Here is a 10,252-nt window from a genome sequence, read left to right as displayed (position 1 = left end):
ACTGATACACACCAGGCTGACAGAAGAAAGAAAAACTGGTTCTAAGGAGAAAGTGAAAGTAAAAAAGGCACTGGTAGATGCAGCAGTATTTATATCTTTTGTTTTCTTTGTGCTGTTGGATTTCTTCTTTCTCTGCTGCAGGAGTCTGAATAATAAGTGTTTATACATGACACCTAAAAATAAACAGTGCAACAATACATTTTAAAGAGCCCAGGGATATGTTTTTTAATGTCTGATCTGTGTTTAATAGATATAATAGATACTATTGTGAACTAAAATCATTTTAACTGCAGTGAATGAGATTGTAATGTTGTACTTGAATAAAGAAGTAAACATCCAGTCAGTTTCTGGTCTCTGATCTCACTGCACAACATGATAGAGGCAAAATACACCAGTAGAACTATTTACTCAGTTATCTTACCTAGCTTAACCTTTACTTTCACAATTCATTCAAAACCTATAAAACACTAGAAACTCAGCGCTCAGCTCCGGGACCCCACATGGCTGGAGCCTGCAGTGTTTCTGACAGTCTTCTGCATCTCATTGTTCAGTCTTTACTTCTTTGATATTTGGAAAGTTAAAATACAACCACTAATCATTTAACATGGATAATTTCTCATTTTATTCACAGATGACTTTTACATGTTTAGGACCTTGTTTCGGTTTAGAGATCTTTAGGTGTCTGTCAAATTCAGACCATCACAATCAGCACAGAACAGAAGTGTTCACTGAACTGAACACTGTCAGCACAATACACACTGCCCCCCACTCACCTGGAAAAAGGACAGTTATGTTCACATGCTGATTATTGGTTATTGCTCAGCATTCAAAACAGTGATACCTTCCCAACAACAAGCTTCCCACCCTTTGTGTGTCGCCCTCCCTCTGTGACAGCGTTCTGGATTTTTGAACAGGTCTGTTAGAACAGGAAAATACATATACAGAGATTGATGACCAGAACCAAGAGTTCTGCAGGGCTGCATGCTGAACACCATGCTCTACACACTCTTTACCCACAACTATGTTGCCTTCCAGAACAACACAATCATCATCAACAGAATTCAAGACTGAAAAACATTTTGACCCTCAAAACCTATTCACAGCTTCTCCCTGCATCACTGCAGACACAATCTGCCCTCTGATCCTGACGAGTTTCAGAATGTACTGCCCACACACACGTACAATTGTGAGCATCTTGGTCTAATGCTGAGTCTACCGCTCCAGGACCTTACACATGAACATTTTCCATGTTTACATTTATGCATTTTATATTTGCATAATTGTTTTCGATCCCTGCATCTTTCCAGTAGATATATTTATGTAATATGTTTCATGTTTTCCTTCTATCATATGTAATTTATATCAGAGACTGCTGGGAGGATTCACAGAGTAAGAACTGGATGATGTAACAGACTGTTTCCTGTACATATGACAATACTCTCATGAATTTTGGAATAAAATCCAAAGTTATTCCTCTAAACACCACCAGAGGTCTCTCTTTCACCTCCTTTTTCAGGCGTCAGAGTTTCCTACATTTTAGACTTCGATACAGACGTAAATAAACTTTATTGATCCCGTGAGGGAAATTATTGCCTTACAGCAGCAGGTTACACAATCAGTGGTAGGGGTGAAAAAAAAAAAACAATTATTAATTTATAATTGTAACTTAAATAAATACAATATTGCAGATGATGCAAAAAAACTGAGTGCAAACTGGCAATGTAGTGTTTACTGGTGCACTACTTCACAAAGCAGTCCAGAAGTCATCTGTACTTTGACTCCTGTTTATTCCTAATACAACACCACTGCAGAGCCACCAGAGAACTTCTGCAGGTGGCAGAACTCAGAGTTGTATCGGAAATCTAAGGTGTACAGAGTGAACAGTAATGGGGAAAGGACAGTCCCCTGAAGTGCTTCCATGTTACCAACCACCAAACTCAGACAGGGAATTCCCCAACCTTACAAACTGAGGCCTATCTAACAGATAGTCAGCTATCCAGGACACAATGGACGTGCTGACACAAATCCTGGGCAGTTTCTCACTCAGTAGAATGGTTGTATTGTATTAAAAGCACTGGAAAAAAAACAAAACATGATCCTCACAATACCACTTTATACATCCAGTAAAGAGTGAGCGCTTTGCAACAGGTAGATGACTGCATACATGCCCACATGAGGCTGGTAGGCAAATTGTAGTGGGTCCAGGGAAGGTTTAACCAGTGGTCCTAGATGTGTCAAAAGTAGGTGCTCCAACAACTTGATGGCATGTGATGTCAGTGTGATGGGTCTGAAGTCATTGAGGCCAGACGGGATAGCCTTTTTAGGTACCGTTACTACACAGAATGTTGTCCATAGCAATCCTATTCTTTTCTGCATCAAACTCAGATTGAAGCTGTATTGCAGGATACCAGGCCGATGAGCAACACATGACTTTTGGGTCCTGGGGCTAATACCATACCAATACCATCAGGACATGCAGCCTTGTATTTGTTGAGTTATTACAGCTGTCTTCTTAGCTGGCTAGCTGTCACAGTCAGTAAGGGTGGTGTGCTGGTTTCAGTGGAGAATTGTACTGGGGGTTGTGAGCAGAGGTGCTTAACAGTTTCTGATGATGGTGATGTGGGTGTTGATATGAGGGTGTGAAGACTGGCCCTGTGTGGAGCAGCCCAGCCAGGGGTCCTGTGCTGAATCTGTTAAAATGCAAATTCAGTTTATTGGCTCTGTCCAGCCTGCCCCCCTGCTGACAGTCTTTAATGTTGAAGCAGGTGATCAGCTTCATTTCCATCCACACATCTCTGATGTTGTTTTGCTTAAGTTTAATCTTTTGATTATAGAGTCCTTGCACTTCCTTAGTCTTACCTTCAATTCCAGCTGTGTCCTTTTTAGTTCATCCCTGTCACCAGACCTAAAGGCTCTCTTCTTCTTGTTTAAGTGGAGTTGTTTGTCTCAGTAATTCCAATTGTCATTAATTATTGGTGTGTTTGGTGCTTTGGTATACTGTTTTAGTGGTATTATGGCATTTGATCTTGTCACATTTACACTATGTCCTTCATTGGAAGAATTTGATAGGTGCAAGAAGGATGATCTGCTCCTTATTGCAGACTATTTCAATTTGTCAGTTTGCCAAACATCTAGCAAAAAGGTAGTCAAAGCAGCATTATATGAGGTACTCGTGGCTCGACTGGCCCTACTTGATGTTTTACAGCATGTTGTTCAGTGGAGCCTCATCTTTCCTAATAAACCAGGATTAGCAGCAGTGGATGTGATTGTGACTCGTTTTTACAATAATAATGTGAGTAGTGCATTTTTATGCATGTTGTTTGTGTGTACTGCTTACACACATTCAGCAAATACATTCGTTATATTTTTTTTAATTGAAAAACAGTGATCTGAAATCGCTGCTTGATTCTTAGAGCTTTAGAATGATGTATAGTCAGTCATGGTTACTCTTCTCCCTTTTTATTTAATCTATTGCTAAACATTAACACCTGAGAACACTGGGATATTGGTCGCGATGGAGCGGTGCTGAAGACTAAGAGGTTAAACATCTTTTTTTTTCCATTTCTCTCTCAACAGATTACAGAACAGTATAAGTGATGAATCCTGTACTGATGAGGTTTCAGCTCTCTGTACAAATCCATCACACATCAGAGATCTGGAGCTGAGTGAGTGTAAACTGGGAGACTCAGTAGTAAAGAAACTCTGTGATCTACTAAAGAAACACGAGTGTAAACTGGAGACGCAGTGTAGGTGAATAATGTAGTGATGAAATAAACTGAATTGAAATCACAATGTTTATATTCACACTTTCCTGATCCACACTAACAAAACTGAGAAGATCTCATTAGTAATTTTACAGCCGTGTTTATAATAATACAAAATACATTATGCAGATGCACTGGGACACATCATCAGTGATGTATCCTGGGTCATTGGGTGTTTTGGGTCTTTTAACATCAGACACCCTCTTCCAGGCGACCCAGCCAGGCAACCCAGTCAGGTGATCAGACTCCGGCCTGTGTACCAGTAGCAATTGCCCACGGTTCTGCTCTCTTAATCCAAAGCCATCTAGTGGCTTTCTCTGCTGCTTCAGTTGCAGTTCTACCTGCCGTCCTCTTTGCCTCCCCAGTAATTCCTAGTAGAGTAAGTACTTTGCAAATTATATTTGTACTGAAGTGCCAGCATGTTCGCGCTCTGAAATAATGTCTGCAATCAGTCAAAAATAGACAAAAATCTGATTCAGCTCTGACAAAAATCAGATTTAGCTCTTTCAAATGTGAGTAGTTTGAGCTCAGAGCTTCAGTCAGAGCAGCACCTCCTTTATTAGTGATACTGCACTTCATTAACCTGCACACAGAGGTAATAATGTAGATGTTTACATTATTGTTGTGATCATAACACACAGTTGTTAATACAGATCTCTTAGTGTGGATCAGGAGAACGTCAATATAAAGACCGTCTTTAGGTTACGTATGTAACCCTAGTTCCCTTTTAGTACCTCGAGCTGCTTCGGAACGCTTTGGGAACGCGCCTGTGTGTTCACGCTCTGAAATAATGTTTGCAATCAGTCAATAATTGGACGCTGGCCGTCACGGTGAAGTTACGACCAGGAAGCATGAAAAGCACATGGAGTGAATCCAGTGCCAGCTCTGTAAAGGAGAAGGAAGTGCTGCAGGGACGCCGGCAGTGTGGCTTAGAGACGCAGCTTTTTGTTCCCTCAGGAAACTAGGGTTACATATGTAACCCAGAGATGTTCCCTTTCAGGAACTCGAGCTGTGTCTAAATGCTTTGGGAATGAGTGTCCAATCATGCCAGACTGACCAGTCCCTGACCAGTGTGTATAAGCACAGCTGGGTCGAAAGGACAGAGGGGCCAGGAGTGGCACTGCAGTGCAGGTTATAGAACCGGACGAAGGTTAGCTGGGTGGACCAGCAAAACAACGGCCAGGTCCCACGCAGGCACTCTAGGTCATACTCAGCCTCTGGGTGCCGCAAAGAAAATGCTTACCAAGATGGTCTCCGCCCAAAGACTGCCCTGCTACAGGGGGCGAGACGCTGAAATGGCGGACACATAGACTTTTAGTATGGACGGAGCCGACCCTTTGGCACACTGTCGTTGGAGGAAATCCAGCACTGAACCAACCGGGCAGTGGACTGGATCCAGCTGGTGGTGCTTACTCCACGAGCAGAACAGATTCCATCTGTCGGCATATGACCTCCTTGTGGAGGGAGCTCTGGAGTGGAGAATAGTCTCTACCACCTCGGTGGAGAGGCCAGAACCTCAGAGCTGTGCCCCCTCAGGGGCCACAGCCTCCACAACTCTGGGCGGAGGTTGAAAATAGTGCCCCTTAGATGAATCTCCCATGGAGGGTGCTCGAGGAGAGCTACCAGGTCCACAAACCATGGTTTGCTCGGCCACCTTGGAGCTACCAGGAGGAGATGGACTCTGTCCCGGCGAACTCTCCCCAGAACTCCAGGAAGCAGCACAACGGGGGAAAGGCATACAGATGCAGCCTCAGCCACCCCTTAGCCATAGTGTCCAGCCCCAGTGGGCCTGGAGAAGTAAGGGAGAACCAGAGAGGGCAGTGCAACTTCTCTTGAGATGTGAACAGAAGTTTCTGAGGGAGAAAAAGCCTAAATGCTGGAAGCATGGCCAGCATCTCTAGGCAATTGATGTGCCAAAGAAGATGGGGCCCCTCCCATAGACCTTGGGTGGAGCAACACATAGGGTTAAGGGTTACGTTACATTTCATATATAACCTGATTATTTTCAATAACATTGTTTATTTAGCATTCACATGGACAATTTCAGAATTTTAACTTACCTTGTGCAGCTTCATTAGTACAATATTGTCTACCAGTTAGCAGCTTGCTGGTGTTAGGTGTCACAGCCATGATGATGGAGAGATTTATAATTCTGTCTTCTATATTAAGCCCTGTGAACTCTGTAAAACATATCTGGAATAGGGAATAAGGCTTCTGACTCGCTTTAGCCCAATAATCCTATTTCACCAACATTGTGCTGTTTGTCTCATTCTGCAAGTGTACAACTGGATTAGACTATTAATTATTATCATTGCCAGAAATTCAAATCAAATTGGTATCAATTGTATTGTAAAATGTAAAGATTTGGTCATAAATGTAAATGTCTCTGCAAAAATATGTACATGTCAAACTAGAAAAAAAATATTGAAAATGTTACTGTCCTGATGTGTGTTTTTGCCCTGGATATCTGAGCAGTCGTTATTGTTGAACAGTGTGAAGTCTATGAAGGACTCGTACTAACTGTGAGTATGAACTGCTGGATGTGTGTTTAATAAGATAAATTAGTAACAGATTGAGTCGTCTAACAGCTACAGGCTAACTTTACTCAATATGCTCATAGTGACATCAACTATCTTATTACACACATGATGTTATTAAACTCTGTATTAGTCATTCTATTACATTATACACTTTCTTTACTGGATTTATAGTCACATGTGAGAGGAAAGACTTCAATCTTCACTCTCACAAGCCAATTTAAATCATTTTAAATCATCATCTCAGCTATAAACTCCACAGCTGGAGCAAAGTGTTTCCAACATTTCATTCCATCATAACGTTTTACACAAAACAATACAAATCTCTGATTTTAGTCAGATACTGACTACTGAATGATTTCTACATGTTTAGAATCTTGTTTAGGTTTAGACATGTTGAGATGTCTGTCACATCCAGATCATTACACTCTGGACCCTCTCCAGTCTGCAGACAGACCAAATAGTTTCACAGGGAACACCGTCCACACAGTGCACACTGCTGTCACTCACCTGTGAAAATAAGGACCACAATGTTGAAATGCTGTTTACTGGTTATAAGTCAGCACTGAAAACTGTGAACAAATATCATCACGCTTCCCACCCTTTTTGTGCCACCCAAACTCTGTAACTGTGTTCTGCACTTTCTAATGGGTTTGGTGGAATAGGGAACCACACATACAGGAAGGTAACCATAAACACAGGAACTCTGCAGGGCTGCAAACTGGTAACTGGTAACACTCCTCACTCATGTCTATGTGGCCTTCTAGAACAACACCAGCATCACCAACAGACTTCAAGACTGAAAAGATTTTTACTCACAGTCCATCAGGCTTGTGGTCAAAACCTTTTCATCACCTATAGACATGATTACAGAAAATCAAACATCTATTACAATAACCTTGTAGATCTGATATATAGTCATTTTTATTAAACTAGAAATGACTTTAAATGACTGTAAAACATCAAGTCAAGTCAAGTTTATTTCTTTAGCGCTTTTCACAACAGACAACAGACACAACAGACATTGTCTCAAAGCAGCTTTACAGAAATCAACAGTGAAGGTGAATGGTGTGTGTTTATCCCTGATGAGCAGCCGTGGTGACTGTGGCAAGGAAAAACTCCCTTAGATGTTATGAGGAAGAAACCTTGAGAGGAACCAGACTCAAAAGGGAAACCCATCCTCATTTGGGTGACATCAAGAGTTTGATCATAAATCTTTCAGCAATACAGAACACTGGAGAGTGAGAACTAACATGAGTACTGGAGTATAAGATTATAAGTAACATCATGTAAATATTGATTTGTCTTTTTCTCTCCATCAGCCGGAATTGTACACAATAATGATGAACACAATGATGAATAATAAATATGATCAATAATAATGGTGAATGAATTAAATCAGCATGTTAGAAATGAGGACATTAAATATCATTTCTGCAGGAATGGATGTGAGGAGTTTAATCTCTTTGGGTTAATAGAAGGAGAAACAGTGTTAAATTAGAATCAGAAGGTTTTTAAAGTGAATTTTAAACCAGTTTATACAGAATCACCTTTTCATTAACATTTTCATTGTTACTAAATGGATTCATCAGTCAGGACATTTGTGTGAATTTGTGTAGGAAAGAAAAGCCTACATGAAGTAACTTCTCTGTACTTGAAGTGTATCTGACCGGTTCCCCTGCAGAAATAACAAGTGTTTGATGAATTTTCTTCCTCCAGCTCGAATCCACTCCCTTTGTGACCATTTCTCAGAATTACCTCAGAGCAAAAGCGCTACAACAGCGGGAGAGATCAGGATCTGTGGAAGATGCTAACGATGCTAAAGCCTGAGGTAAATCAACAGCGGGAGAGATCAGGATCTGTGGAAGATGCTAACGATGCTAACGTTCGCGAGCGCTGGTGGTGGGAAAGTGTAGTGAAATGGTCGCGCGCTAACTGCAGTGTTTCAATAAGCAGTAGAAACACTTGATGTAGGGAGCTGCTGCTGCCTGTGTGGAGGAGGGAGAGGGAGGGGGGTAGGGCACAGTGCGGATTGGGACGAAGCCCTTCAAACACTCACATAGAGACTCATAAATGCTGAAATTTCAACCAGAAACCTACTCCATCATCTCATCTTACATCCAAAACCAATCAATACATCAATAATGAAATAAATCATTCTGATCATTAGGAGAACTCTCACTATCACAGCCTTATTCTGTAGGAATTTATTTATTTCAGGCTTTTTTACTTTCACAAAATGTCTGCCATTAAAACTGACCCTAAAACTCCAGAAGTATTGGAAAATAAAACATTTCACATGGACATTTTATACAGAAAATCATAAAGAACTAATAGAACTGGAAAAACACTAAATATAAATTAGATTTTTCTACATATCAGGAATTTCTGAGTCTGTACAGATCAGCTTCCTCCACTGAATAAAGTGAATATGGGCTTCATCAGATTGAAGAGAAAAGATTCTTCTCATCACACTGGGGTTTTATTGTTGATAGTGAATTTAAGAAGGTGCCACCTCACAGCTCCAGAGTCATGGGTTCGATCCTCAGCTCAGGTGACTGCATGGAGTTTTGATGATTTGATGTTGAAACGTGTTGGAGATAAAAACTGTGATCATGCAATCTTATTTTATTTGTGTGGAATTGTTCCATCCCCTAAGCTGATTTAGGACTACGAGGGAGACATTAACAGATAAATATTATAATAACCTTAAAGATCGACTCTGAAAAACTCCGCCAGTGAACCGAACCAAAGACAAATGACACAAATTTCCTAAAATGGATGATTTATTAACAGTGAGAGAAACAAACAACCACAAGAACAATATGAAATATATAGATATAAAGATCCAGAATAGACCCGGAAACAGGAACCGATACACACATGATTAAACAAATCTAATGAACAGTTTTCAAGAAACTTTTTAGTTCTTCACTATTAATATTTATAATAAGGAAATACAGTTTAGTGATTTATTGATAGGATTAGAGGATCATATTTATCTGGTGTTACTGATTCATGTATCAGTGTAGTGAAGAACACAGACTTTATATTTGGCTATAAACTCCAGTAGATTTCAGACACAGCAGATGATTGTGTTTATTATGAGCACATTTCACATAAATGCATCATAAACCAGAACATGGATGAAAAAAGAAACTACTTTTTGAAATATTTTACTGTCCAGATAATGAGCAGTGAATTTGATGATTTGACATATCTGGGATTTTATTTTTTTTTTTTAAGATCATCCTGGAGTTGTTGTCGTACCTGTCATAGGTCCATAAGCTTAAACCTCTGGAGCAGGCCAGGGCACGCTGGAGCAGTGGGCTTAGCCCACCCAAATTTGCATCTTGCCCAACCAACCAATGTTTAATTTTATTGATTTAGCCAAAGTGATTAAAAAACACAAGAAATCAAGGCAGGATTTGTAACTTCTAATTGGTTGGGCAGCAGCCTACAGCCAGTAAACAATGATCAGTCTGTAACAGTGAAGCAGCCCAGTTAAAATAATTATTTGGTGTTTTTCTATTTATTTCCCTCGTCTTCCCTTTGGTTCACTTCATAACAACATAAGGGCTAAAACACATAAAACAAACCAATACTTAAACTGACTAACTAATTAGACACAAAGGACTAACATTTAACAAGAACAATATAAAAGTTATTTAACACATACAATGAAATTATCCACATATATTACATGTATACATATGACTAACCTCATGGCCCTTTTCAACCAGGTATTTTATAACGAAAAAGGAAAAAGAAAACAAACAGTAAATAAATATTCAAAATTTCACTTTTAAAGTGCCTTTAAATATATGATATTAAGTTTGTAACTCTGTGACCGCATGGTTCCGTGTCTCGTCTGCTAGCGATCTTGTGCATGTGCAATCTCCACACGCTTCCGGCAAACCGCATTTCACAAAGTTTTTATGGGCATAATAA

The 10,252-nt window shown here is 40.1% G+C and overlaps 2 protein-coding genes across 12 annotated transcripts in view; one reads left to right on the top strand and one right to left on the bottom strand.

Annotated features, from left to right (window-relative positions):
- The window catches only part of LOC310732033 (NACHT, LRR and PYD domains-containing protein 12-like), an 86,882-nt gene that overhangs the window by 27,896 nt on the left and 48,734 nt on the right, over positions 1-10,252 (bottom strand). The window lies entirely within an intron of this gene.
- The window catches only part of LOC310732027 (uncharacterized protein), a 141,424-nt gene that overhangs the window by 94,042 nt on the left and 37,130 nt on the right, over positions 1-10,252 (top strand). The gene's annotated exons all lie outside the window — the stretch shown is intronic.

This window comes from Silurus aristotelis (genome assembly GCF_946808225.1).
Source record: "Silurus aristotelis genome assembly, chromosome: 10".
NCBI lineage: Eukaryota > Metazoa > Chordata > Actinopteri > Siluriformes > Siluridae > Silurus > Silurus aristotelis.
Note: the sequence above shows the minus strand (reverse complement) of the source record. Positions and strands in the feature narration are given on the sequence as shown.